This window comes from Podarcis raffonei, chromosome 9, assembly GCF_027172205.1.
Source record: "Podarcis raffonei isolate rPodRaf1 chromosome 9, rPodRaf1.pri, whole genome shotgun sequence".
Lineage (NCBI taxonomy): Eukaryota > Metazoa > Chordata > Lepidosauria > Squamata > Lacertidae > Podarcis > Podarcis raffonei.
The window spans coordinates 61,173,831-61,197,481 of record NC_070610.1 but is presented as its reverse complement, the minus strand read 5'-3'; positions in this window follow the sequence as shown (position 1 = coordinate 61,197,481).

Genomic DNA, 23,651 nt, shown 5'->3' with positions numbered 1-23,651 from the left:
TTTTGTGGAATGCTCTCCTCAGGGAGGTTCACCTGGCACATTTATTGCATATCTTAAGGTGCCAGGCAAAAACATTCCTGTTCTCCCAGGCTTTTGTCTTATTAAACAATCTATGATCTCTTAAACTGGGTGGTGATGGTATTGGTGTTTTTTTGTTATTATGTTATGTGTTTTTGTGTTTTTGTACTTTAAACTGCTCTGTGATCCTTGGAACAAGGGAGGTATATAAATTTAATAACAAAAGCAATTAACACAGAAATGAGCACTACACTTTCACGACATTCTGCTAGATTTCCAAAAGTGGCTTTTGCATCATGTGAAAGCTCAAATATAATGTGGAAATTAACAGTTAGGGAAACGTCAGAGAAACGGAATAAACTGCCATGTGAATGCAGCCTAAAAGGAAAGGCCCAAGAGCTGTTGCCCAGGTAACAACCGAGACCTGATCTGGAATTACTTACAACCATCAGGGACTCTGATATCCAATCCTATTTGCCTGTTGCATTAGTGCAGAGGTTTGTCAGGCCATTAAGTTCCTGATATTTGTAAAATAATGTACATTTCAGAGTGAGCTGTTTAGCTCTAGCAGAGCTGAAAAATTAAATCGGAATCAATCTCCCTGTCAGAAAATGCCGTGTATAATAGCATTGATAGTACATGCCACACAATATTACTTTTCAGTTTCACACCATTATTAGTAATTAAGGGATAAGTAGCTGCTCACTGGTTTATGAGACAATAATCCCACTCCCAAAGGGATAAACTTCTGAGGCCAAAAGAGAATGAATTTATTGATAAGGAAAACTAAGAGGGTAGTGTTCTCACTTTTACACAGAGAAATAATGAACAGAAATGTTTTTGGAAACGATCCCCTTGGCATTTTAAAAAGCACATCCTGCCCATTAAGAAGAGGTACGGTGGAAATGTTCATTTTTGGCTGTCAATTTGCTGTTTGCTACTGGGGCCCTCAAAGTCAAGGAACCATTTTATGGTTCAAACAAATGCGATTTGTTTAATAAATTGCTTACCTGGGAAGTGAATACCCTCTTTATTGGGGATTTGCAATATATTCTCACCAAAAAAAAGTCTGTCCCTGGTTTTTTAGTTGTTGTTTTTTAAAGTGCTGCCAGAACTCAAATGGTAGCTAAGCTAATTTTCTTCATGCTGATCCAGGCAGGGCATTTACAACCTGTGTATTTCCATCTCCGTTTTCAAATTGCTTCTAGTTATTTCAGTTCCTGACACCAACATTGCTGAAAAATTAATGACTCGCAAGTAGTTAGAAGGGTATGGGACAGGGTTGCTTTTAAGTCATAATCACTCACCATTAACAAATCAATACTCTATCCGAAAAGAATTAGTTGTAAAATCAGCCCATAGGCTTCACCAATATGTAAAGGGAGTTGTTTTCGAAGCAACTTAAATGGACCCTGGATATATCCAGATAAAGAAGGCCCAACAGAAGGTGAATCCAGCTTCATCATTTTCCCATGAGAGAGAAAAAGATAATTCACGATGATGGAAGTATCACTGTGATTATCTGAACAAGGAGAAGGGAAATGTTCACTTCCAAATGGAAAGGGAGACATGAAAGCAAAGGTCACAAACTAATCCTTGGGCAAAAGCTCAGTCCCTTGTTTATCTTTTGACAAACATTCTCTTCCATCCAGGTTTCTGGTCCATCCACACCAATAATCTAATCTATAGCATTCTGGAGGGCAGGCTGTGATGACTCCTTCATCAGACATTTGCTGAGAGTTTTGATTTGAGTAACTGAATGCTGTCTTGGAAATCCCTCGCCCGCCCATGGACCAGAAAGATGGAAACCCACAACTCCATTGGATTTTTGAGATGCTAAGAAGAACTTGTGCAAAAGGCTCCAAAAGATGGTATCCTTCAGTTTGGACATTTAGATCATGCAAAAACTGAAGCTGTGAATATCTTCTCAATTATCCCAAGCCACAGTCCATGCTAATGCAGTCTAAATATGTCAGAGGCATGGACATGCATGATGAGTGTCTGTAATGAGTGTCTGCTACATTTCCAAAGAATTTTTTTTTAAAAAAACACACAAACAAATTGGCTTGTTTCTAAGGTTGGTGGTGGACCTTTGTTCAACGTCAAACCTTACTGATATGTCTAGTTTGTAAACTCTTAATTACATGCCTGCCCCATGCAAGTTTTGTATGCAGATGGAACTAGTCAGTCTCTATCAACTTCAAGACAGCCACATATGGAAAATAACATGTAGGGCCATATCTTATTCTCTTAACTGCTCAATGCCATGGTAAATATTCATGCAGGGACAGTTATAAAAATAAGCAGGGAAAGAATTAAAAGCTAATCAAAGCTAATCAAAGAAAAGAACTTCCTTCAGGCTGGCCATGTAGTCTGTGGTTTGTCTGTCATTTATAATACTGCAGCCTCTGGTTCATTGTCAAGCTGTAATTCTGCCAGTTAATGTATCCAATTAACCCCACTAATGAGCTAATCAACAGTGTAAAATCTGTGTAAAATCACAGAGGGTATATGATGAATGGGAAATGCACTGAACTCTCCTGGTCTAAAAAGGGCTTTATTGCACTTGTTAAAGTGGTACTGTCTTCTCTCTCTCTAAAGGGTAATTTATCACCAGGGCCTGTAACAGTGCCATGCCCTGATAAGGGAGAGGTGGCAATAAACCCATCATAAAATGATTACTCAGGAATGTAGTGCAATTAAAATGTCTCTGTGTATTAAAGTCATAGGCAGGAGAGCACAAACGTTATTGTGTTAGTAGAGGGTGCTAATAAAAAAAATAAAATCGACAGTCATCTGAAGTGATCCAAATCGACGGAAAGCAATACTTGTCTTTCTTCATCCAAACATTTCTTTATTGTCACATAAATGTTATTTTGGGGGACTTGCGTGCATCTTGTATCATATCATAGAATTCAGTCAAGTTCCTTTTGACTTATTCATGTGACTGTAAATAGGAACATGGCCAAGGTAGGTTGCAGATTACATCAGAAGTATTTGTAAGAGCAAGATTCAGCTCAGAATATGAAGAGCTGCAGAAGCAAGTTGTTTTCACAAATATTTGAATTCTTATGCACATTTCTTCCTACATATTGTTTTGTTGGAGAACTCCCATCACAAAATTTGGGGAAGTGTGAATTTTGAAGAACAGCTGTGTTTCAGCTTGCCTTTTAGTTCGAGAAGTGCAAATGAGGCAGATTCTCATTAAAATGTAAACCAAATCAAATTTCTTCTCCATCCCTAGTGAAGGGTGTCATGTGAATGCAGCATGAAATAGATCACTGAGCATCCTTCACACACCTCTACCAATTCCTCATCCCCCTTGCACTTTTCCCCCAAACCAAATAGCCCCCAATGTTACATTTTCTCATAATGCATTCATTGTGCATTCTTGAGTTTATGTATGGGTTCCATGACTTGAGTCACACCTCGATGTGTCATTTAGAATGTTTTCAGGAAAAGGAGAAGGAGGAGAAGAAAAGAAGAAAACTTGAAAGATGCAGAGGGAGAAGGCTTGTGTGTCCTCACAGTGTGCACTGACCACTGAGATGGAGGCATCTCATTAAAACAAAAAGAAAGAAGAGTGAAGTTATCCCTATAATTATCATTAATATACAGAGCCCAAAGAAGGAGACAGGGGATTATGATGACCAAGATAGCATATTTAGCTCCAGTATCTGATAATGTGTATAACTGTTAATACATTAGTGCTTTGGAATAAAAATACATAGAGCTACTGGCAAAATCATTTTCAACAGAAAGATGAAAGTTAAAGCCAGCTATCAGGGATCATTTATAGATAATGAAATTTGCTTTTCACATGATGCAGAGGAATGGATTAAATGACCCACTGGAGATCACTTTTAATCCAAATTAGTCCAGGGATAAAATCGAAACCATTATTTCCCCATGTACTGTACAGTCAAACTACCCAGGAAATCTCCTTTCCGAACAATTTTCTGTTATATAAGATCGCCTGATGGTTTGTAGCAATGAAGGGAAAACAAAGATTTAGGAATACGAGCAAATTTCACAATCCAAATCCCATTAAATGTAATGGTGCCTAAATTGCTATTCACAGTGCTGGGGGACAAATAATTCTTTACAGTTCATCTCCTTAGCAAGGAGAAGTAAAATTAGTCTTTTGGACAAGGGCTGTGCAGCATGCAGTGCCCAAGCAACAGGCAAAAAAGTTCTTGCTTTGAGGATGATTGCAAATCTTTCCTTATCATTTTTTAAAATCATTATTACTTATTAAATTTATATACCACTCTTTATCCAAAGATCAGAGGGTGGTTTCAGATATAAAAAGAAAACAACAACCTCAACAACAACAAAAACTCGTTGCAGTAAGCCAGTTAATGCTTATGGAGCTATAGTACTTGATGTTTGGTGGCTTAACTTGTCTCTCTGTGGATCAAGCCAAACACTAGAACAGGGGTAAGCAGAAGGCAGATTGGAACCTATTGGCAGGCCCCTGGCTGATTTGTAGTAGGTCAGCAGCAAGTGTTTCTGACTCCTAATTGTCTAACAATAGCAAAACTATTCTCTCCACCTAAATTAGGCTGCTGAAATGGAGTTTTGGTACTGAAAACAAATTCCTAGACTGAAAATGAGCTCAGAGGCATCCTTAAACAAACAAAAAAAAAATATGTGAGTGCATTTCTTTTATTTGTTTAATTTACAGTGGTACCTCGGGTTACAGACGCTTCAGGTTACAGACTCCGCTAACCCAGAAATAGTACCTTGGGTTAAGAACTTTGCTCCAGGATGAGAACAGAAATCATGCAGCGGCAGCGGGAGGCCCCATTAGCTAAAGTGGTACCTCAGATTAAGAACAGTTTCAAGTTAAGAACAGACCTCCAGAATGAATTAAGTTCTTAACCCGAGGTACCACTATATACCCTGCCTTTTCCCCTGGTAGGAACTCATGGCATCTTATAGATAAAATAAGAACAGCTAAAAACAAGGGAGGGGGTCATCAATCCCCCATTAAACACTACTATAATTTAAACTTATCTATAGCTAAGAACACAGAACACAGAACAGAACACAGAGACAATCACAACAAAAGCAGCATGTCACTAGCCACCTCATCAAAACAGTCAGTTCCCAAAAGTCAGTTGAAACATCTCTTTCTCTGGTTGGTCGATCTTGGGATTCGTGTGTGTGTGTGTGTGTGTGTGTTATTGTATATAGCCAAAGGCCTTCACAGTGAACAAAAAATACGACATTCATATAGAATCAGACAACATAGATTAAAAATTTCATAGTAATGCGTGTGCATGTGTTGTGTGGCAAGTCTGAATATCCTTTTTGCCTTCAGGAGAATAAGGTGGTGAAGTGGTTGCCATCCCACAAAGGACAAACACCCACATCCACACTGTACATTTATAGCACATTTAACACACTTTTAAAGTGCACAGCTTCCCCCAAAGAATCCTGAGAACTTTCATTGGCCAAAGCTGCTGGGAATTGTAGCTCTGTGAGGAGTAAACTACAGTTTCCAATATTCTCTGGGGGAACTCATGTGCTTTAAATGTGCTTTAAAAGCATCATGTGGATGTGACTCTTGTTGTTGTTTAGTCGTTTAGTCGTGTCCGACTCTTCGTGACCCCATGGACCAGAGCACGCCAGGCACTCCTGTCTTCCACTGCCTCCCACAGTTTGGTCAGACTCATGTTTGTAGCTTTGAGAACACTGTCCAACCATCTCATCCTCTGTCGTCCCCTTCTTCTTGTGCCCTCAATCTTTCCCAACATCAGGGTCTTTTCCAGGGAGTCTTCTCTTCTCATGAGGTGGCCAAAGTATTGGAGTCTCAGCTTCACAATCTGTCCTTCCAGTGAGCACTCAGGGCTGATTTCCTTAAGAAAGGATACGTTTGATCTTCTTGCAGTCCCTGGGACTCTAGTTTCCTATATATTATGTTATCACAACAGATTAGTAGGATGGGGGGGGAGCCCTAATATGGTTGTATGAGTAGGCCCTACATATGCTTTCCCCCTGATGTTTCTAAGCTAAAAAGAAGACATCGGACTCCTGGGAAGTGGAAACTGGGAAAATGTTAGAACCCCTCTTCTCCTTGTTATGTGATCCCTATTGACACCCCCATCCATGAAAAAAACTTGCCCAGTTTAAATTATGTGAGCCATCTCTCATACTTGTGTTGGAAGCTTATCATGAATCATAACTAAAATGTGAGTTTGGTGAACACTTGAGCCAATACTTCTTTTATTGTTTTCTCCCCATCGAGTCAGATCATTGGGTAAGAAGGTTGAACGCAAATCACCCAAGCCTGTAAAGAAAGGTAACTAGATTGAAATGAAATGAAAGCCATTAATAATGCTCTAATAGGAGTAAAAGGCCTAACAGAGTGAGTGAATTAAATGACTGTAATATTCACAAAGGGATACATTACTTGGGATTCATTTCAGCACACCTCTGATATTCTGTAATTAGACAGTTAGAGTCCACTTTTAACTCTGAGATAGTGTGTTCCTCCCCATTAGTGTTATTTCTCATTGAATTTAAATCCCTCTTCTTGCTCTCATTTGTGCAGGGTTGCAAGTATTACACTGGCACGGTATCAGTGTTAAAATATCTTCAAAAAGTGTTCTCTGAATTGCTGTTTCTGAGGTTCCTTCCTTACTACCCGCTCTATAAAGGCATGTCAGAACAAGTATAATGAATGTTCCAGGAAGGCTGGGGAAATCAGGGCATGGGGGTCCATAGAACTTATTTCAACATGATGGATGGATGCAATCAAGAGCACACAGGGAACTCCATATACACACTTAAAGCTCCTAGACACATACACACCCAGAGTACAGCATGAGCTGCTTCATCATAGTGCAACCTCACATTGTGGGGTATGTGTGAATAAAAGAATTCCATTGGGCAGAGGTCACATGGCTCTTTCCATGCGCACCAGAAAGTGTATGACAGATGGAAGCCAAAGCGTTGCAGAAGATGATGTAGCTTCATGTTATTACAATCAAGCTGTACATAAATGTTGTGAATCAAAACAGAGGTCTACTCCATGGTTTCCAGCAGTTCAGCAGAGCAGAATCTGAGAAAGTTCAAACCCATGTTCTACTTAAGGGGTGGAACCATCTGTCTCTCAACAGGCAATACAAGGGCAGGTAATTAATGAAAGAGACCTTATTTATACCGGCTGCTTAACTAGCACAGTGCCAAAACCTATCCACTGATCTCTCCAAAGTTTTATTTTGCAAAGAGCTTTCTGCTTTTCTCCATCATTCAAGGGGAGCTTGAGAGTGTGTGTGTATAAAAAATATATATATTATATTATATTATATTATATTATATTATATTATATTATATTATATTATATTATATTATATTATTTTCAGTGGGTGTGGGTTAGGGCTATCTTATACAGTGGTACCTCTGGTTGCGGAAGGGGTCCGTTCTGGAGGTCTGGTCGGATCCTGAGGTTTCCACAACCTGAGGACCACTTCTGCGCCTGTGCAGACTGCTTCTGCGCATGCACACATAGCGAAACCTGGTAAAATACTTCCAGGTTTGTTGCGCATGCATCCCAAAGTTTCTGTAACCAGAGGGTTACATAAATGGAGGTACGACTGCAATTGGAATGTGGCCAAGCATTGTGTGTGTGTGTTATGCTTTCCATTAAATATTTCTCTAGCCCCTCATACAATGAAGCATTAACCAGTCATCCCCTCTCTGCTAATTGAATAAGCCAGGAGGCACACGGTTCAAGAAGCCATGTGGTTGGGCAGATAGCTGCCAGCAACTTGTGCATAACAGCTGACTGCATAAACTGAAATTGATTCCAATTTTGGCACTGGAGCTTCAACTGGAACTGCGACAACTCTAGGGTCAAGGTCTCTCTCAAGTTGAGCGACTTTATGCTCAAAGCATGTTTGCAACAGGTCCCTGAATGCAGAGATCCCTCATCCACAGTGGGAGTCTAGACTACCTGAAATAATTCCACCAGCTGCTTACTTAGATGATGCAAAGGAAACTGCAAAATGAGCCTTCTTCACAGCCTGCACTGCTACATGGTAGGCATGATTATGTGCACTAGTGTTTGGTTGGTTTTGGAGTGAGAATTTGTGCCACTTATGCCCTAGTCTTTGCTCAGGAGCGATCATGTCAACTTCTTGGCAAGCATGTTTAAAGGGGGCTCAGGCCCATGTGTTCATACTTCTCCTTCCTCAATGTGATGGATGTGATAAAGCCAGATAACCTTAAACCTCCAAACTTACTGAGTAGGTAATTTGCAACTGCTAAAGCATTAGGAGTCCATTTCCCCTCTGATAATCTATGAACCCACTCACATTTGGGAGTTTCTTACTGTACTAATAAAATGGGTTGCAAAGGTCCTAAAAATAAGAAATTAATTATTAAAGCTTCCTGTCCCTGTTTAAATGAGAAAGTCAGAGTATAATGGATTAGGAAATACAATTTTCCATTTTTATATTTAGAATCTTTTCTTCCTCTTCATCTGTTTGGCTGTGGCTTCTCGCTCTCTGTCTCTCTCGCTTTTAATGGCAGTGGAAGTCTAATTACATTGCTTGACACTTCTGTTCTCAAGACTAGGCCAAACTATACTACCTACTTTAGGGGGAAATATCCATTTTATTTATTTTCCTTCCTGCCCCATCCCTTAACCGAAACTGATAGATGACACAATTAAAATTTTAACAGCTAAGTAAAACAGACATAGCTACAACTTAATGGCAACAGTACAAGTGGCATTTAGTTGTGTTCAAATTACTGATGGTAACTGGTAATTAGACTTCAAATGAGTCATTAGATTTTGGAATTCAGATGGCAAATTTCTAAATGCTGGAAATGATGTTGTGTCTCACTGCATTTTTCGGCAGCAGTGGGTACTTTAAGACAGAAAGCGCCAAGCAAGGACTGTTGAGTTAATGCAGTTTTATAGCAGTTTTGCAACACTATTATTCAGGAATACAAGAGATTCCCATGACAAAGTGTTGCAGCGTGGAATGCTTCTGTTCAGGATTCTAGCCCCTCCATTCTATCCTCATCCCATAGCTTGATTTCTTCCTCACCTCCAGCAGTCATTCAGCATTCCTCTCCTACGGAGCATGCTCAGTTTGCACTGGGCTGTTTTGGGAATCCTCCTCTTAGCTTTTTGCACTTCTGCAAACTATGCGGGGGAGGGTGTCCCCCAGGCATGCTGGTACTTTCCTCTCATACACAGATGGCTCTGTTTTGGCCACATAAGTGATGGCACTGACCACCTGGCATTAGAAATAGCAGGAATGATTGTAACTGTATCCCAAAGGAGCAAAGGGTTTCATCTGCAACGCTTATAGTCTGCTCCTATGCATAATTAAGGAAGCCAAAGCCTGTTGAAATCAATGGGTTTAATTGCATCTGACTCTGCACGACTTCAGGTCTATTTACTCCTTTTGGTAAACATCCCAGTGAAAGAAAAATAACTAGAATTGTTTCAGAGCACACTAGAAGTTTTCTTCAGCTATATGCTGATAAAACCAAAATGGATAACATGCAGCACAGAGGTACTACTTTTGGCATTCTCGTCAGCCAAGGACTGATTTATCTGCCGCAGACATAGTGTGGTAGATCTGCCCTCCTTCCCGCTCTGCCAGTTTTTCTATCCATCTCAAGAAATCTGCTAGAGAGCAAAGCCGTTGCCCTTTCTTCAGCCAGAGCATTAATTGCAGCACAACTGGATAGAGCAATATCTCCACATCCCAAAACTGTGTATATCAATATACCGGTATATTTCTGAATTGCTCAACTAATTCAAATGCACTGGATGAAGGTCAGATAATTGTGAGAGGTACAACAGGGATGGCTTGCAGGGAGAGGTACCATTGCACTCCTGGCCTCCTATGCTTACAGGGAGAGAGGGAGGGAGGCAGGTAGAGGTCAGCTTTCAGGCAATGTAAAAGGCACATCCAAAATTATAGTGGAATATAGCACAAGTTTAGCACTCATTTCTGTGTTATTTGCAAATGGAAGCAAATAACATGAAAACGAGCACTAAGCGTGCACTATATTCTGCTATATTGCTGGAAGTAGCTTTTATGCCGTGTGACAGCTCAAATATAATGTGGAAATTAGCAGTTAGGGAAACGTCAGGAAAACAGAATAAACTGCTTTGTAAATGCAGCCAGGCTGGCATTTTGATGCCAACAACATTGTGTGGGCACTATGAAGCCTTCCTGACATGTGGGATACTCAGCCCACAATGCACAGCCACCTAAAGAAAAAGTTATATTCCTTTTGCACAAAGTTAAAGCAGCAAGCTCTTTGATGAATGTGATATTATTTGGCAAGAGCACCTCAAAACACACTGCTCCTGAGGTTTGGCTTGTGCCTACATCTTCCAGTGAGAGCTGGAGATCCTACAAGTCTTTCAAATGCCTTATGTATCTTACCACACAGTTGCAGAAACCTGGTATGGGCAGATGGATTGTTTTGAAATTTTAATCCAGAATGCAGCAGCAAGACTGGTGGCTGGGAGTGGCTGCCAGGACCATATAACACCAGTCCTAAAGGATCTTCACTGGCACCCACTGCATTTCTAAATTGTCCTGTATACCTGGACCCTGATCTAACTCAAGACACTTTGTTGACATTGTGGTTTGTTTCAGGGAGGGTTAAAAGCACCCCAATTCACCTTGTTATTTGTGCCCATCACAAAACAACTGCCCCATGTATTTTCTCATACTTCTCCCATGTTGTTAAAAAGCCCTAACATGTAATTCCATATGCATGCAGGTACATATAAATAGGACTTTAAAACCTTTTCTGTGCTACACCTCACTTCTCTTTCACACCCTAATATTTGGTTCGTGGAACCACAGTACCCGCATTTGTGAAATATGCAATGGGTTCAAAGGGAGCTATTAGAATTCTGACCACAGTGCCACCATATGTCCCATAATTGGCTAAATTGCCTTAATTATTCGTTTAAAGCTTTATTAAGGGAAAATCATTTCCTGAGAATGACTGTGCCATAACTGACAATAATATTGACACAATATAGTAAGTAAACAAAAATATTTGATTAAAGCATGGTTATGTAATCAAGGCAATGAATATTCATAGCTCCCCTGGTAGGTGTCTAATGTCTTTACACTAACAGAATCATCTGTAGTTTCTAATACATGAATCTGTTTCCATGCCATAAGATGGATATGCTAATTAGACCTTGACACATCACTTTGAGATAAAGAGAATCCCAAGCAAAGCTGAAGCAAAAATGGTGTTAGTTCTCATCTCTAGGCACAATACACTAATTTTATTATTTTCTTTTGTTTATTCATTTATTTGTTTGTTTATTTGTTTATTGGGTGCATTAAAAGAAATAAAGCAAAAAAGGCCCTGTCTGAAACCATGGAAAGTTCTTGTCAGTGTAGCAAATACTGAACTAGATGGACCAGTGGCAGCTTCCGGTGTTCCTTAGTTCAAAATAATGTTTTCACCATCTCCATGTTTAAGTTGGTGTTTCATTCAGAGAGATTCACAAATGTCTCCTGATCATTACCTTCCACTGAGGAAATATAATCAGTGACACATTAGGGACTGTTCACCTTTAAGCTGCCTAACAAAGGGATGGTCGTTCACCAGAAGCCATAGAAATACAAAGAAATGGATGTCAAACCAAGCTCCTCTGAAAGGGGAAGAGTCCAGGATGAGGAGGTCACCTGTCACAGGGAACTTTACTACTTGGTTTAGGAAATCGTGGATGAAAGAAACTCCATCCAGAGGGATGTATTCTGGCCGATGACTTTGCTAACCAAATGTAGGCATTTCTAGCATATTTAGAGTAAAAGCACCACATGCATTTAGAGGGAGATGTGCCAAACAGGCAGGCAGGTGGGCAAGGGGAGTGAAATTACATTGGATATGTTCCTTATAGTCTCTAGCATTCCTACAATTCTTACTAAAAGAAAAAGAAAAGAGTAGGGAGGAAGATAATCTTGCCAGTGTGAATCACCCAACCTCAGAACAAATCTATTAGCATTCAGAATCTATGGACAATGATGGCCATCAATGCAAGCCTGAGGCCACAAAAGAGAGAGGGCAAGGAAGAGGTCTGTCACCTTTCCAGTTCAACCAATTAACAGCATTTTATTATGCTGTTGATTCTGAAGGTCATCAGCTGGCATGTCAGGTAAACTCATGCGACGATAATGTCAAGCACCAGTTGTAAATACTATGCATGATTTAGGCAGCAAGACAAAAAGCTGTCAGCTCCAGAAAATGTGGACATTGGTACCAAATAACCTGAAAAATTAATTCTGCTGCATACAATATCTCCATATATACTGAGCCAGATGTTTGTAGGTGACAGTATCATCATGGGAGTCCCAAGCTATGTCCAGATTTGCAAACAGGTATACTAATCTAACAAGCACAATGTGTACACAGTAACAAAATGATTCTGAAGCTGACTCCTTCCTCTGCATATATGGGGGGGGGGGGTTGCACCCAAATAATGAGATGAAATTGAGGTAATTCAGGTCATGATATTATGTCCCAAAAGCACATTGCACCATTAGCAAGGTACATCAAGGTGGATCTGAGACTTGCTAACTCTCTGCTAAGTAGAGGGGAGGGAGAAGAGGCCATGGAAACTTTCATTTTGATGGACAAGCCTAGCTTTTAATCACAGTGCATTGTTTTACAAGGCCATTCCAGCTGCCATGATTTGGAAGAGGAATGTTGACGTAAATAAATAGAGTTCACTGTGCTAGAGAAGAAACTAAAATTTATTTATTTATTAGTTTCTTCACCTGTTAGATTCACAAAATGTTTAGGGGTATGCACACCCCTGCGTCTCCCCAGGGAAAAAAGCACTGTGAGATCTTTAAAAAGCATTTTTAAGATCTTACAGTGAAACAAAATATTGCTATATTATAAATCACAGCTCATTCTCTCTTTTTTCTTCATGGAAGCTGCAGCAACAGAAGGGGCAGCAACAGAAAGCTACGGCTATCTACCCTGTAGCCCTGATCTGGAGATCCCCAATCGGACAAGCCAACCTGGGACAACCTAGAGACCATCTGCCCTGCCCTGGATCCATTCCTAAATTAGATCAAGGGGCAGAGCTCATGAATCCCATACAAGATCCCTAGAATAACCCATTAGATTGGAATGACACAGAGCAGATCTGAGGCAGAACTCCTTCTAATCACTACAGATTCAATGTGAGTCTTGTGGTCACTGCACACCCCTAGTAAGTATTGTTACCTGCTTGCCACCTCCTTGGCCAGTTAGAAGTTCCAGAAGAAGAGCTACTGGTTTAGCTTACTTTTGGAGGACAGATCACTGGAGATTTACAGAAGTTTTTAAATATATGTAGATATGGGCATAAATGAATGCAAGCAGTAACATTCCAGTCAGGCAGTGAGAGAGAAGTACTTTCCTTCACCCAAAGAGGCTTTCAGCTGTAAGCTTCTTCTTTACTTCTCTCTCAAATTTCTGTTTTTACCAACAACAATATTTGTGTCTATGTGGTAGTGGCAGGGATGTTTCACCTTCTCCATCTTATCTGATGGCTTTTTCATTCCAAGTATTCCAAAGATAGACCTGATCTATCTCCCAACAATTATAATCCTTCACAGAGACATAAACCAGTCATTCTGAGATATTAACAAACAATATTTGGGTTCACTGTAAGATCTTAAAAATGAAGACATTTTGCTTGCTTTCTGTGTCCATCTTCTGCAGAGACCAATGCCCAAATTCCTACTGATTTTAATGGAGCTAAGCTTACATGCTTTGGCCTCCAGTCAAAAGCTGTGCACGTGAATATCACCACCCCTTTTCTCCACAGGTCAAAGTTCTGATTGGCACAACCACCTCTGACAGCACCATTCATCTGGAGCGGATATGGAAATGCTTATAGTAAGATACTCCCCAACAATTTTCAAGGTGGGTGCCTGGCACATTAGAAAAAAGGAGCACCTCACCCAAATAAGAGTTGTTGATTTTCCTCTCACATTTTTGAACACATATAGGCTGCTCCAGAAGGCCTATCCAAGTAAACCATCCCAGATGAAGACTGATACAATATAAAGGAGAAAACTAACTCAAAATTCATCAGCTGTGGTGCCAGCCTGTCTTCCTATGTCTTTGCAACATATATCAGGCCAAATCCACAGCATATACCACTTTAAATGGCCATGATCTCCCCCCCCCGAGAATTCTGGGAGCTGTAGACGTTGTTAGGAGGCCCCTGTTCCCCTCATAGAGCTACAATTCCCATATGTCCCTGGGAAGAGGGATTGATTGCTAAAACACTCTTGAGAATTGTAGCTCTGTGAGGGGAATTGGTGCATCCCAACAAGTCTCATCACCCTTAACAAACACCCTGAAGTCTTTGGGGGAAGCCATGACTGTTTAAAGTGGTACCATACTGCTTTAAATGATGTGAATGTGGCACCAGGTAAGCATTTAGTCACATCCCTCCCTTGCTTCATGTGGGCTGCTGGATATCTGACTGATTGTCTATCAATCCATCCTCCATTATGCATTTTCTCTCAACAGACATGATATAGGAACAGTGGCAAAATTGTTCCAGGGATTTTGATAGAAGAGGGTTGATGATGTTATATGTGCTGCCCAGTCAGCACTGTCCACAGTAACCCTGCTGTTAACCCAGTCACTCTCATCTTGACCCCAACCTTGGAGAAAGAACTTTTGAGGCTACTTCCCAACTGTTCTCTAAGTTGAATGTGCTGGATTGGGGTGCTTATTTGTGTTCTAGGCAGTTTCTTTAAACAAATACTATGTAATATCCTTGGAAACACTGCAGTACCCATTGCTATGAATTATGCTCTAAAATAATGGAGCTCATTCCATTTTATTCAAGTCTGTAGTGCCTTTAATGTTTAATGGGGTAACTGTGCCCCTGAAGGAGCAGGTGTACAGCTTGGGAGTCATTTTGAACTCACAGCTGTCCATGGAGACTCAGGTCAATTCTGTGTCCAGGGCAGCCGTTTACCAGCTCCACTTGGTACGCCGACTAAGACCCTACCTGCCTGCAGACTGTCTCACCAGAGTGGTGCGTGCTCTGGTTATCTCCCACTTGGACTGCTTTGATGCGCTCTACGTGGGGCTACCTTTGAAAGTGACTCAGAAACTGCAACCAATCTAGAGTGAGGCAGCTAGATTGGTGTGAGTGGCCGCTGGGGTCATATAACACCGGTCCTAAAGGATCTTCACTGGCTCCCAGTGTGTTTCCAAGCACAATTCACAGTGTTAGTACTGACTTTTAAGGCCCTAAACAGCCTCGGCCCAGTATACCTGAAGGAGAGTCTCCACCGTCATCATTTAGCACGGACACTGAGGTCTTCCTCTGAGGGTCTTCTGCTGGTTCCCTCACTGAAAGAAGCAAAGTTACAGGGAACCAGGCAGAGGGCCTTTTCGGTAGTGGCACCCTCCCTGTGGAATGCCATCACATCAGATGTGAAGGAAATAAACAACTGACTTTTAGAAGACATCTGAAGGCAGCCCTGTTTAAGAAAGTTTTTAACATTTTATTATGTTTCGATATATGCCGTGAGCCGCCCAGAGTGGCTGGGGAAACCCAGCCAAATGGGCGGTGTATAAATAATAAAATTATTATTATTAAGACTTAAATCAGATATCTTTATTCTCCAGATATAACTTGCTCAAACGAAAACCAGAAGAGCAAAAGTTAATATGTATACTTCTGGGAAGTTAGGAGTCATACAGTTACAATTTCATTATCTCTTTCATAAGACTGGCTACAATTTTGTTCCTGTTCTGTTTCAATGTCGCCTCATGGACAAAATGTTACATTTAAAAATGGGTGAGTCACTTCAATTCTCTCTTTTATATTTGTGACTCCTTTTCATTCCTGCAGAGGCTTTATAAAGAAAAGAAAAAGAAGGAGCTTGATGATTAAATGATTTTCTGTCTAACATTAAGAAGATGAGACTAATTATGTCCTACCCACATGATCACTGTTCCATAGCTGCACAGCTATCAAGCCGTAACTGCCAATCAGATCATTTAATTTTCAGATCTGATATCATAATGAACTTCAATGGGGCTCTGAAACAAGAATATATCAGAAGCAGTTGGAAATCAGACAGCTTTATGGTATATTTTAACCTCCTGAGGCTTTGATATCTAATCCCCACCATCTTTCAAGGAGCTGGCATAAAATAAGCTGGGATGTTTTCCATCAGCTCAGAAGTTTATATTGCAAGAAATAATGAAATAATGAAGTTAGAGTGCTGGGGTGTTTGGGGTTATCATCAAGAAAAATTATTATTAGAAAGAAAAAACACCATTCTCTTTTCCCAGGGACTTGCGCTTTTGTCTTCCTGGAGACTAAGATACCTATGTGTCCTACTTTACAGAGTGGAGTCCTCTGACTGAAAGACTATCAGAGGACAGTTCTGTATTTGAACGGCTCTCTGAGTTAAGTCCAGCTCATAGTTGTAAGGACAGCCTTGAAGTTGTCCATCAATAATTAGCACCTGGACAGAATACTCACTTGGTCATACGCAGGTTCATTTGGTCACAACCTTCTCTACTGTGGTGAGATTTATTGTATTGCAGTTTTAAGTTATTGTCCATTAGTAACTAGTGTGGTGGAGCAGAGCCATGGAGCTGCCTTCCTAGCACTGGTGCTTCTGCAACTTATCTGGATGGTGCAGAACAGGTTGTGGCTGTGCAGATGCACTGCTGGGGCAGCTAGATTGGCTCCGCCCATGCGTCCACACAACCCCAACCTTGCTGCGGCACTGCTCCACCCCAGTTCCATCCAAGTATGTTGCAGTGGCTTCATAGCTCTACCCCACCCACCACAGCAGCTAGTACTAATTATGTCTAAATTTGCATGTGCATGTATAAATTAGCATAGGTACATTTTATGCAAATCAATGTAATTTTGGGGTAATGAGTTTTCTCTATTTAGCAATGCAGAAGTGGCTACCCTACTGGAGACAGAGTCCTCTCCACTCAAGGAACTCGCTCAGGGGAAACAAGATGTCTACACATGCAGGTTGAGAAACACAGGAGTTGGAACTCACAGCAGTTTGGCTACAGCTACTTCTGTGGTCCTGTTTTATGTTATTCTACAGCTTCTTTGTGCTCAGAGGTTCCCATAAGTGAACTCAAATTCATTCCCAATGCATCGTTTATAAAGTCCAGAAGATAAGTTATGCACTTTCCCAAGCATATAATGCATAAATTAAGGCATCTCCATTAAATGTTGGGACGCAGGTGGCACTGTGCTTTAAACCACAGGGCCTAGGGCTTGCCGATTAGAAGGCCGGCGGTTCGAATCCCCGCAACGGGGTGAGCTCCCATTGTTCGGTCCCAGCTTCTGCCTACCTAGCAGTTCTCAAGCACATCAAAGTGCAAGTAGATTAATAGGTACCGCTCCGGTGGGAAGGTAAACGGCATTTCCATGCACTGCTCAGGTTCGCCAGAAGCAGCTTGGTCATGCTGGCCACATGACCCAGAAGTTGCCTGCGGACAAAGCCAGCTCCCTCGGCCTATAGAGCGAGATGAGTGCTCAATCCCAGAGTCGTCGGCGACTGGACCTAACGGTCAGGGGTACCTTTACCTTTACCTTAAGGCATACTAATAAATAAGTGGTGGGGGTGGTGATTTGTAAAGTGTCTCAAATTTTAGATCCTGTTAGACTTAGAGGCCATAAAGGTTCTTTGCCTTTCAAAGAAGGGGTGCATAAGGGTCTTCAGCATTGCTGTGCATTGACACTTGATTGTGAAGCCACTTTAGAAAATGCGGATTCCTGCTCAACAGCTGCTGTTTTAGCCAATATTCCATGCATGTTTTGTTTTTATGACCATCATCCTCTATATCAGGACTTTTATTGTTTTTAATATCACAACTGTAATTAGGATGGTCACCAAAATGGCTTGATAGAAACACACCATAATGTATGACCTCCGCTAATGCATCTGCTTTAACCTTGCTTTTAAAATGGCCTAATGGGTTTGGATATGGCAAGGACATTTTCTAGTAGGTAGGGAGCTCTGGAGTGGGGGTGGGGAGTGGCGGAAGAGGTGTGTGTGTGTGTGTGCGTGCGTGCGCGCCATCCTGATTTATGATAATGAAAATGTGCCTATTAGCACTTCAATAAATTAAGCCGTTTGCCTTGCCCTCTGAGAGCTGTTTCGCTCCCGCCTAGGCTTTTAACACCACCTTTCATTCTCACGCAACTCCAACCATGCTGGATAGTGCACTCTCTGTCTTGGGACCAGTTTAATCTATCTCACAGGGGTCCCTGTGACCCACTGGCCTGGCAAAGATGAGAAAATAGAAACTTACAAGGTAACACTGTGCTCTCACATCAGAAATCACATTGCGTGCAACCTCTCTCAGGAGCACTACAATTCAAACATTGCACACCAGATATTTAGAAACACAATCTTGAGCTCAAGTTTAGGATGTGAAACCTGGCACAGAGGACTCATAAACAAAACAAATGGTATTATTTGTGTGTTGCCAGCCTACATTAGCTATGTTAAATGCATGTCAGAAATGATTTCTGAGTTACCTTTGCAGGGCAGGGCAGAAGTATATTTGTCAAAGTAATCAGAGTGCAAAGTGTACATTGCAAGCTGCCTTATACTGAGTCCATCTAGTGCAGCAGCATCTGCACTGACTTTAAGCATCTCTCTGAGGATTTAGATTGATGTCCCCCTCAGCTCCACCTGGAGATGCTAGGGATTAAACCTAGGACCTTCTGCCTCCACCACTGAGCTTTTCCCCTAAACAGGATCATAACCAGGTTTCATGCAGTCCTGGCTTTAGGATTTTGGGAACCCTTAGACAGAAGCAACAGTGGGCCCCTTTAATGTGGAAGGTATGGGACAGGCAAGGTGAATGCTGTTAGACTGTATCTGTTCTCATAAACTATGTGTAAAATGGAAATATGAGTAATGTTGGGGTAGTGAGTGCCTCTTCTAGAGCCAATGAGCCCTTATCTTCAATGAGCCCTTATCCTAGCAGACTTATCTCCAGTCTGCTAGGAGAAAAGCTCCAATTCCTGTCCTCCTAGCATCCTGTTTCTGTCATCAGCTGGAGATGTTGGTGAGCCACTGCCAGTTGCAGGAGATCAGCCTTCCTCAGCCTGGTTGTTTTGTATTACAAGGCATATTTTTTTTTACCAGTGGAAAGAATATAGCAACAGCCACTTTCATCATTATGATTATCTTATTTTGAAGGTGTGGAATCTAACATGCACCAGAAAGTGAGTCAGTATATAACACTGTGCATAAGAACTCCCAAAAGCAATTTAACATTGGAGTGAATAGGGATTAATCAAGGCTCTGACAAAATCTTAAATGGGTGCCTCTTAGAATTACAATTACAGAAGCAAAAATTAAAAATGGATAAAGTTGCTCTCCAAATATTAGATCTGGATTTATAGAAAATTAGGTTTCCACCTCAGTGAGAGATTTTACTTTCTTGGGCTCCATGATCACTGCAGATGGTGACAGCAGCCACGAAATTAAGAGACGCCTGCTTCTTGGGAGGAAAGCAATGACCAACCTAGACAGCATCTTAAAAAGTAGAGCCATCACCTTGCCAACAAAGTAAAAGCTATGGTTTTCCCAGTAGTGATGTATGGAAGTGAGAGCTGGACCATAAAGAAGGCTGATCGTCGAAGAATTGATGCTTTTGAATTATGCTGCTGGAGGAGACTCTTGAGAGTCCCATGGACTGCAAGAAGATCAAACCTATCCATTCTTAAGGAAATCAGCCCTGAGTGCTCACTGGAAGGACAGATTGTGAAGCTGAGGCTCCAATACTTTGGCCACCTCATGAGAAGAGAAGACTCCCTGGAAAAGACCCTGATGTTGGGAAAGATGGAGGGCACAAGGAGAAGGGGACGACAGAGGACGAGATGGTTGGATAGTGTCTTCGAAGCTACAAACATGAGTCTGACCAAACTGCGGGAGGCAGTGGAAGACAGAAGTGCCTGGCTTGCTCTGGTCCATGGGGTCACGAAGAGTCGGACACGACTAAATGACTAAACAACAACAACACCAGGTTTCCACCTGTTAGTTTTTCGAGGTGAGCATTTCTGCTTTGTTAGTAGATATGTGTTATGTTCTTGTTTCAGGTTTATTTCTCATTTAGTTCTTGTCAATCTGGCTTTAATGAAAAACCCACTGCAAAGTATGGTATTCACAATGTGAGTGTTTCAAGTTGTACTATTTGGATGTGCAAAACAGCCAATATAGTAGACATTTATATCTTCAAGGATTTCTAGTTTGCTTTCTGGAATGTTGGATGGGTTTTACTAGTGGCCACCACCTATTACACATACCTGTATGCACCCGTTGGAGTGAGCACCAAAGAATCAAGCTGTGTGCACACCATATATTTAAAGCACGTGAAATCCCAGCAAGAACACAGGGAACTGTGGTTTGTTAATAGTGCTGAGAGTTGTTAGAAGACCCCTACTCCCTTCCCAGAGCTCCAATTCCCAAAGTTCCTGGGAAGAGGAAATGATTGTTAAACTGCTCTGGGAACTGTAGCTCTGTAAAGGGCTCTCAGCACTCTTTACAAACTACCATTCCCAGGATTCATTGTGGGAAGCCATGACTCTTTAAAGTGGAATAAAAAGTAAAGATGCCCCTGACCATTAGGTCCAGTCGTGGACGACTCTGGTGTTGCAGTGCTCATCTCGCTCTATAAGCCGAGGGAGCCAGTGCTTGTCCGCTTCCGGGTCATGTGGCCAGCATGACTATACTGCTTCTGGCAAACCAGAGCAGCGCACGGAAATGCCGTTTACCTTCCTGCCAGAGGGGTACCTATTTATCTACTTGCACTTTGACATGCTTTCGAACTGCTAGGTGGGCAAGAGCTGGGACAGAGCAACGGGAGCTCACCCCGTCAAGGGGAATCGAACAGACAACCTTCTGATCGGCAAGCCCTAGGCTCTGTGGTTTAGACCACAGTGCCACCTGCATCCCTTAAAGTGGAATGGTGATGCTTTAATTGCACAGTGCAGGTGCATGTCATGCTTTACTAAAGAGTGTTCATATCTTATACTCCCTGGTACAGCATTCCACCTTAAAAATGTGAAATGGCCACTGGTGTCTTCTCCCAAATTCAGACATAACAGCAATCTTAGATAAATGACAGTAGATGATTCCCTGATGGGTATGTGATACAGCCCACAAAATGGACTAAATTCAGGGAAATGCTCACAATGTGAACATTTTTCACATGTTCTGTCCTAGACTCAGGAGCAGAATTGTTCCCTGCAGGGCAGTGTTCCAGTGCTCAGCTCAGTCTCGCTATATAAATGTCTTAAGTGATGCAACTTCCCTTGAAAGATTAGTCCTCAGCCTAATAGAGCCATCATTAAGATTTTCATCTTATATTTTCATTGTCTTAATTTGGAGTTTCATGAAGCAACTCATCGAAATCCAAGCTCAGTAAATCACTTTGGCCAGATGGTATTCATAGGGGGTTTGGAAAGAAATAGAGTACAAAACAGTAAGGGTAGTGACAGTAATAAATAATCAAAAATAGCAGCTGTTTCTTTAAAAGTGGAACATCTAACCTGGTGCCTGTTTCAAAGAAGAAGAAAGCATTGAGGGAAAGAGCAATTTCAGAAATGACTGCTTTATGAGCCTCATATCTGCTCCCAGTAAACTTGCAAGGAATCAAAATCACTTAGGTTGGACCGAAGAGGTCATATTTTTAAAAATAATAATAATAAATTTTAAAAAATCTCCCGCCATCATGCTTCACATCAAGGGATTTATGTGTGCTCATGACAGCACATTCTTCTCTAACATTCTCTGCATTAATGAAGGCTACTATGCTCTGCAATTCTGGGATCAAAAGTATAATTTGCCAAGCAAGCTAACCTTTTCCTAGATGGTGAGATTCTATCTATACAGCTCACCAGGATTGTCTCCTCATCCTAGTGCATGGAGTTTGAGAGGGTTTCTTTTTGTCTCCTGCCACTATCCTTCTTATAGTTGGTGGGGGTGAGGGGCAGGCTGTGTGGAGGTTGCTGTGAATGAAACTTGTAATGTCAAATTGAAATCATGGTGTCATGGGCCCAGAAAACCCTGATCCAGTCCAGATGCATAGGACTGGGCACACATCCCTTTGATCTTACTGGAAGAGATATCCCTGTGCTTAGCTCTCTCAAGTTGAAATCAAAGGAGTTAATACTGCATAACTCTTAAGAGAACGAGCCTTTTGATTTTAGTGAGTTTTCGGTGAAGTTCAAGAAATGCCTGTGCATTTCTCAAATAGGCAGTTGGTGTACACATCTCCACCTCAAAAGTCACACAGAAGTGTATTGGAAAATTGTCACCTGAACAACTAAAAGCTCTTCCCAGCAATTTCTCTGGCTTTGGAATTTTCACCAAGGTTCTAGTATAACTTTGCAGTCATAAGGACTAGAAACTTACTTTGACAAAAGTATTCTCAGGAAGCCAGCTTCTGTCCTTTCTTTGTGTTCTTGTGGAACTGCGACATGCAGACAGCTGTGATCATAAGACATTGCTCAACTGGTCCTTTCATCAATGGGGTTCTTTTTTTGCGAGAGGCAGGTCTTTGGAAGAGGAAAAGTGGAAGTCATCACTGCTATGCAGCCTGTGAAGATCTGATACAATCACAATCTCATGTGTGAGCCACCAAAGTGCTACAGTTAGGAATAAAAAATGGTGCCTTTTTAATTGTCCTAAAGGACAAGTCCATACATTGGTGAACAAACCTCCTACAAGATATCCCACAGCTCCAAATTAAACTTGCCAGTTTATCAGCAGAGAACTGGGTCATCATAACCCTGTCCCTCCTTACAAGAAAGGAAAGGCCTTTTCCTCCTTTAAAGTAATCATCATGATCATAATAATTATTAATAAAAGATATGCAAAAATGCAGAAACTATGCTGAACAGCTCACCCACTTTCAAAAGTCTGATGGAAAAGATCAGAAAGCTGCAGGTGTGGCTAGCAACATAAAAGAAAACTTCAAACTGGCTGTCTGCACTTTTCCTTTTTCTGCATTTGTATCCCACCCTTTCTCCATGGAGCAAAGCATGGCAGCAAACACTGGGCTTGTTGGCCCATTTTCTCTTAACACTTTAAAGTAGGTTAGGAATTCACCTTTCTCAGAAATGAAGTTACAAAGTCAGGGTTGGCATTGTGAAGTCATGCTCCACTCTCAACTCACACACATTTATTATTTATCAAACAAAGCAATAGCCCAGTTGGTTAGAGTGTGATGCTGATAACACCAAAGTTGCAGGTTCAATCTCCATATGGGATAGCTGCATATTCCTGCATTTCAGGGGGCTGGATCAGATGATCCCCAGGGCCCCTTCCATCTCTACAGTTCTATGATCTTATTTGTTTAGGGGAAGAGGGCCATCGGTTTGTGGCAGAATATCTGCTTTCCATGCAGATGGTCCTGGTTCAAGCCCCAGGGATCTCCAGGTAGGACTGGGAGAGATGGTGAGACCCGTGTCTGAAATCCTGGGTAGCCACTGCCAGCCAGTGCTTGCAACACTAATCTATATGGACCAATAGCCAATATAAGGCAGTTTCCAAATTTTCTGAAACATGTGCTGGTCAGAGATGAAGATTACCGACACA